Source organism: Piliocolobus tephrosceles, chromosome 4 (assembly GCF_002776525.5).
Source record: "Piliocolobus tephrosceles isolate RC106 chromosome 4, ASM277652v3, whole genome shotgun sequence".
Classification (NCBI taxonomy): Eukaryota; Metazoa; Chordata; class Mammalia; order Primates; family Cercopithecidae; genus Piliocolobus; species Piliocolobus tephrosceles.
The window spans coordinates 113,989,671-113,996,886 of NC_045437.1; positions in this window are offsets into that span (position 1 = coordinate 113,989,671).

Consider the following 7,216-nt stretch of genomic DNA (forward strand, 5'->3'; position numbering starts at 1 on the left):
CAAGCCTGTCTCCAAAGCTCAACTCCTTTGGAATTTCCAAAAGGGGACTGCTTTGCCTCTGAGGGGAGATAAAAAAAATACACGAGCAACAGGAAAATGTGGAGGTAGCAGGTGGAGATTACGGACACTTGTGCAATTTCATGGAGCCAGGGAGCGAGGCTATGTACGTGGGTGGGTTTGAACTGTGTGTGCACACTTACAAAGGTGGTATGGGCATGAAGTGTGCTCTGTCTGCATCAGTGTTCACGCATGTACACGTGTTGCCCACAAGTGTTGTGGGTTCGTTTAATCCAACAGTGTGCGTGGCACAGCTGCTCTGTCCTTAGATGAAGGAGGGCCTGCAGGGAGCAGCCCTCAGGTCACTGCTCCAACTAGAGCTCACCTAGTGATCACAAAATGGTCAAGAAATACATAGAACGAGGTAATCTTGAGTTTTACAAAAAACAAAGCAGAGCAGTGTGAGAGAATGTGATGAAGAGGAGGTACTGAGCAACCTTAAAATAAGGCGACCAGGTCAGTTGTCTGAGGAGGGGAGGTTGGAGCTGAAACCTAGTGGAGAAGAGGGTGGTATGGGAAGACCTGGGGGGTGGCAAGTGTCACAGGTGGAGGAAAAGCCCACCTCTCTGTGTGTCTGTGTGTCCCCAGCAGTGTGGTCATGAGGCTGAGCCCAGCCAGCCAGGCCTCCTGAGATCTGTGGATCCAACCTCACCTCACCTGGCCCATGATTTCCCTTTGTCTGCCGGCCTCCTCCTCCATCCAGACAGCAGCCATCACCTCTGCCTGCTGCAACTCTCCCTCTTCTGAGCTTTCCTTAGTCCTCTGACTGGAAGTGATTTCTCCTCCTCACCCCCATCCTGCTTTGCTGTGCACATAGAGACTGCCTTCCCACCCATGTCAGCACCCTGAGGACCCTTGCTGGGCGGCTAATCTGAAAACTGCCCTCTCCCACTGATGGAGGGCTGGGGAGTGTCCCCTGTCCCCACTGTTCGTCGGTCTCCCTACCCCCACCCCCAGTAATGCAGCTCCACAGCTTTCTCTGGAACTTTATTTTTGTTTTCTCCCTTCCCTATTTATAGCTCTCTCCCCTTCAAACCATCCCTGCATCCATCCTGTTGCCTAGAAACGGGCTCTGGGCTGAGGGTGGGGGAAGGCCAGGCCGAGCCCAGGCAGGGGAAGGAAGAGCTGTCACCCACTCCCCTGTTAGCACCACCCCCAGCCTCCCAGAAGCCCACCCCTCCCTCTGCCCAGCACCCATGGTGTTTTTTAAGAAGAGAAAACAAAATGTGACAAGCAGCAGCCTTTGGGAAGTCCTTCCTGGCTCCTCAAGGGCACCATGATCATGATTTCACTCGCACCTCTCAATAGCCTATCCTGCCTGAAGCCTGGACCCATTTTTTCAGATGAAGAAATGGAGGTTTCAAGAAGCAAAAGTCTTGCAGCCCAGGTACCCTCTCAGTGGAAGCTCCATGCTGTGGGGTTGAGAGCCTCGGGATATCGGCCTGACACACTGAAAAGAAAGCTTGAAAGCATAAATCATTCTGTAATTATTTACTTACAGAAGGATGGAGGGAAAAAGTTTACAACAAACCTGCCACACACAGCAAGCCACTGGCCATGCATCCACCATGCCCTCTACCATGCGCCCTACCATGCCCCTGCAGTCCCCCCACCTACCTTCTACTGTGCGCCCACCACACCCAACTGCAGCTTAACTTCTGGCCCTAGTGCTTACTTCTACAGATTGGACCAGGCCTGCTTCCTGACTCCATCACGCCACCAGCTGCGGCAGTGGACGTTCACATAACCTCTCTGAGCCTTGGTTTCCTGAGTCCCAAAATGAGGACTCCCCATAGGACTGGTAGGAGAATTACATGCAATACTGATGAGAAAGTGCTTTGTAAATTATAGAGTGCTGTAAATTGGGAGTGATCAGTTAGAATAGTTAATATTGTTTATTGTTGTTGTCGTTGTTAGGGCCAAGAGGTAGGGCAGGGGAGCCAAAATCAGCCCTGAGATTAGAGAGGGAGCCCCTGGTCAGGGTCCAGGAAGAAGGACTCCTTTCCCTGGCAGAATGAGGGACATGGGTGGGGGCTGCCTAGGCACACCTGCAGGATATCAGGGAGTGGAGGAGGGCACAGAGGTCCTCTTGTGCCCAATTTCTCCCTCTCAAGTGCTCCATCCCTTATTGTCCACCCCCAACTCATTGTCCCCTGCCCTAAGGTTCAACTTTGCTTTCCAAATAAGCTCTCTGGGATAACTTGAGCCCAGGAGTTCGAAATTAGCCTGGGCAACATAGCAAGACCCTGTCTACAACAAATACTAAAATTCAGCTGGGTGCAATTGCTCACACCTGTTGTCCCAGCTACTTGGGAAACTGAGGTGGGAGGATTGCTTGAGCTCAGGTATTGGAGGCTGCAGTGAGCTGTGATCATGACACTGCACTCCATCGTAGGCAAAGCAAGACCCTGTCTCAAAAAAGAAAAAGAGAAAGAAAGGCTCTTGGGCAGTATGGGAGAGAGGGCTGCCAAGGAGCAGCTGGGCCATGATTCAGCCTGAGTCACCATCCGAATCCTGGAGCCTCCCTCATCCAGGTCGGGCGGCAGCTGCTGGGGGTGAGGGGTGCAGTGAGTGGGGAGGGGGCCTGTGTGAGCAGCAGGCTGTGTGCATATGTGCCCAGGCCAGGGCTCTCGTGACCACCAGTGCAGCACTGTGAGGGCCTGGGGGCAGTGCATATGAGGAGATCAGGGTGGGGAAGGTGACCCAATGTGCATCAGTTATCTGGGCTGACTGAGAAGGTCAGGTTTCCTCGTGTGTGTGTGTGTGTGTGTGTAGCATGTGCACATGTATGAGGTTGTATGTATGTCTGAGCGGGGCTAGAGTTTGACTCCCAACTTTGTTACTTCCTAGTTGTGCAACCCTGGCAAGTTGCTTAACGTCTCTGAACTTTTTAGTTTCCTCACCTATGAAATGGGAATAATTGTATTGTCTCACATGGTTTTCTTTAGGATTAAATAGAATGAGGTGAAGACTGTAAAACACGTATGTACAGTAAGTGGTATACTACCATCGTTGTCATCATCTGGGGAGTCCTGGGTTATACATGGCACACGGGAGAATGAGTGTGGATCCGAGTGTCTGTATTCAGAGGGTGCAGGTGTGTGGGGTCTGGGTATTTGTTATTTTTATTTTTAAATAAATTTTTTTAAAAATCTTGTTCAATCTTCATAGCCAGCTATGGGTAAGTATTTCTTGAAGGAGCGTGTGCGTGTATGTGGTGTGTGCATCCCTGAAGCAAACACAAGAGCTTTACAGAAAGTTGGGTTTGTATGGCACTGCCTTCCCTCCACCACCTACACACACACACACACGCACACACGCACACACACACACACAGCACACACCTTCTCTAGTGGCTTCAATTTGCTGAAATATGGCCTAGACCAGGGCTAGTATCCAGGCAAAGAGTTCAGGAACTGTGGATGCTGCTGTGTTAGGAATCTCAGACCTTCTCAAAAGTTTTAGCCTCAAACAAAGCTAGAGTGGGAGTAGCCGCCTGGGTGTGGGAAGGGGATTGTGTTTTTTGGAGGAGATATGAACGTGAAAGAGAGGGGGAAAGAGGGCAAGATACATATTGTGTGTGTGTATGTGTGTGTGTGTGTGTGTGCAGGGGTGGCTTTGGGGGGTGGCTGCTGTCTCTGCTCTGGTACAGTCTGCTTGTCTCCATGGTGTCTGTTGCCACACACGCTTGCTTTTCAGAAAGTCACTGGGATTGTTTATTCCACCCCCGGCCTGGGCGCCAGCCAAGAAGCTGCAGGCACTTGTTTATCTTGTGGTGCGTACGAGTGTGTATGGCTCCCCAGCGGCAGAGCAACCCGAGATACATACACACATTCACATGGGTGTGGGTGACCATGTCCGTTGTCACAGGGTGAGCCTGAACCCTAGGATGAGTCACAACCTGGGACCAGATGGATTTTCTCCACACAGGGACAAAGATGACCCCCAGCAATTCCAGGTGTATGCAGCACCGATTCAGCAAGGCCCAAAATTCCAGGAGAGTGGGAGAGGCAGGTGGCTTTGGTTCTGTGCTCCATCCCTGACTCCCCCTCCCCCCAGAACAAATCAGTGACCTGGGTCACTGCCCACCCTAGAGCTGGCACTGGGATCCATCCCACCCCACCACATGGGCTGGGGTGGGGAGGTGGTCTCCCAAGGAAAATGGAGGTGCCGTAGTCAGAAAAGCGTGCGCAGTGCTGGGCTTGCCGTAACACTGCTGTCCACAGCAAGGGCATTTGGTGTCTTTTTCATCCCTACATCTTCCTTACAGCTCTGAGAGCTAAGCATTGCATATGATGACATCGAGGCTAAGAGAGACCTCATCCAAGGCCATACAGCTAGTAACTGGCAAAGCCAGGACTGAACCCACATCAGCTGCCTCCGTACCTGTTTTGAGCTCCTCCTCTGCATTAGCAAGTGCTTTGTTTTGTTGTCTGGAAATTTTCATTTTAAAAATGTTTTTATCAACAAGTCCCTATGGGACAAGAGTGGTTGCAGAGCATGGCAGAGGACCTAGATTGTAAAGAGGCTCCAATGTCCACATAGCAGGCACTGCCAGAACTCCGACCACATCCCCTTGGGTGCTCTTATCATTTTTGTGCCCACCAGCAGGACTCCCAGCAGCAGTACCTGCATCTTTGTCAGAGAGATGCTCTCAGGCTGCTGGGACCCACTTTGCCCACATTCATTGTGGGCCAGGAGTGCCTGGGATTTAACACACAGCCCATGCAACACATTCCATGGATGGCCCTTAACCAACATCTGCTGGTGTTGGGATATAAATACCCCACCTCCCTTGCCCTCAGCCAGGAGAATTCCAAAATGTGTATTTACCCCATTTTCCAAGAGTTCCCTGCAGGACTAGGCTTCACTCACTCACTGTGGTAGCCGACTTAATAATAACCTCATACTGGCTGCCTTCCCTTCCTGGGTCACCTTCCCACTCCCCTGCTGGTGTCCTTGCACCTCACAAATAAACCACATGCCTTTGATCTTTATCTCCAGGTCTGGGAGCTGCCCTGGGGTTCTGGAGCCCATCCCCGCCTTCCACCTGAGCATCCAGGCCCAACCCTGGTCCTCTCTTTTGCTGACACCTTGCCCTTTCCCTCTGTACTGGGCACCTTCCATCAGAATTTAAATGCCTTCGAGTCTCCTTCATCTCAAACTCCCATCCCTCTGGAGACACTGTCATTCCTCTTTTCTCTCTCAAAGCCCAGACTTTCTGAGGAAGTTGTCTACTTGCCCACCCCATTTCCTTACTCCCATTTCCTCATCAGCCTACCCCCGACCATGGCTGCCTTCCACCCCCCTACTCCACTGACTGCATATCATCAACTTTCAAAGTCCAGAGGACACCTTTCAGGCCATATCTTGTCTTCTTGATGTGGTTGACCCTGCCTGCTTTCTGGAACACTCTCTCCCTTGGCTTCTGAGACATAACACTCTCCTGGGCTACTTCTGGCTTCTCAGATCACTGCTTCTCATTCTTTGCTGCAGCCTCCTTTTCCCAGCCAGTCTCTTCATGTTGGTGTGCCTCAGAGTTGGCCTAGGGCCCTTGTGTCTCCCTGCCTGGTGTGTGCTATCCTCCCACGTGCCGACACCCCTCCCATGACCTCCAGCACCAGCTGGAGGTGGATGGGCTCCTCGTCTGCCTTCAGCTTTGGCCACTACAGAACTCAGTTCTGGACTCAAATATATCGGCACGGCCATCCTATAAGCCCCTCTTTCCCCCCAGAACTCGTAAGTTATCTGTCCTTCATCCACCTGGCTCCCCAAGGCAGAATCTCAGAGAGACAGCAGAGATCTCTCTCCCCTCCCACCCACATCCACCTCATGGTCAAGGCCTATTGATTTTAACCCTAGACAGTTATCCAATCTGATCCCTCCTCTCCATCCCCTACAAATGCTACCGTGGTTCAGGCATCGTCATCGCTCAACCTGAACACCTGCCACAGCCTTCTCACTCCTGCCTAGTCCCTGCTCCTGTCCACCCTCATCCTGTCGCAGGGGGACCTTTTGTGATCACAGGTTGGTTCTTGCCACTTTTCGCATCTGTGAACTTCTCCAAGTCTTAATTTCATTTGTGTCATGGAGCCAGTAATGTTTACTTTGAAGGGCTGTAGGGAGAAAAAAATGAAGTGATGAATGTGGAATAAGGGTTTGTAAGCTCTGAAGCGAAATGGCCTTGTGGGCAGTGAATGAGCAATTTTCAGGACCGGAAATGTGAGGAAGCAGCCCTGGTGTGGTGCTGTCCGTGGTGCTGAAACCGGTCCGGCACTCTGAGGTTTTCTCCTTCCCTGGCGTGCTGCCTGGAGACGCCAGTCCCACAGATTTTCTTCATTTACCACTTAGAATATATATATATATATTAAGGATCACGGTGACTTACGGTTCACTAAGTAAGAGAGGGGAGTAAAACATAAGAATAAGACGTGAGGTTTCAGGAGTTAGACTGCATGGGTTTGTAATCCTAGCTCCACTACTAACTAGATGTGTGACTGCAAACAAGTTACTTATCTGCTTCTGTTCTCTTACCTGAAAAATGGAGATATAATACATTCATATTAACTTGCTCCTAAACGACTGGAAATTGAAATTAGATAAAACCTGTAAACAGAATCTTAGCGCTGTGTCTGGCCCTACATAAGCATCATTGCCAATAGTTGTTACCATTAATTAATAGATGGCGGTGGCTTCATAGTACCGGTGCGAAAGGTTTTGTCACATCTAGGGCAATTACGGAATTATTTTTTCTCCTCTGGGAAGTCAAGGGGAAGGGAACTCCTTCTCTGCAGGAAAATGTGGAGGGGGCGGGCAGCGAGTCTCCATGTCCTTGGTGATTCAGATACCACTGGAAGTCCCTGAACACCTACTTTGCCCTTCCAAGACCACCACGAGGTGCTTAATGTTAATCCTGTTTTACAGATCGGGAAACTGAGGTGCAGAGAGGTGAAATAATTTGCTCGAGGGTACCCAGGGGAGGGGGCGGGCCCCCCGACTGGGGAGGCCGCAGCCAGGGACTGGAAGACGCCTCTCCCGCACCACTACCTCCAGGCGTCCCCGCCATTCGCTGGAGCGTGGGCAGCGGCGAGACAAAGGGCCGGGGGCGGGGAAGAGGAGGCCGGAAGTGCGACCAGGGGTGTGGGGGGCGGAGGCGGGA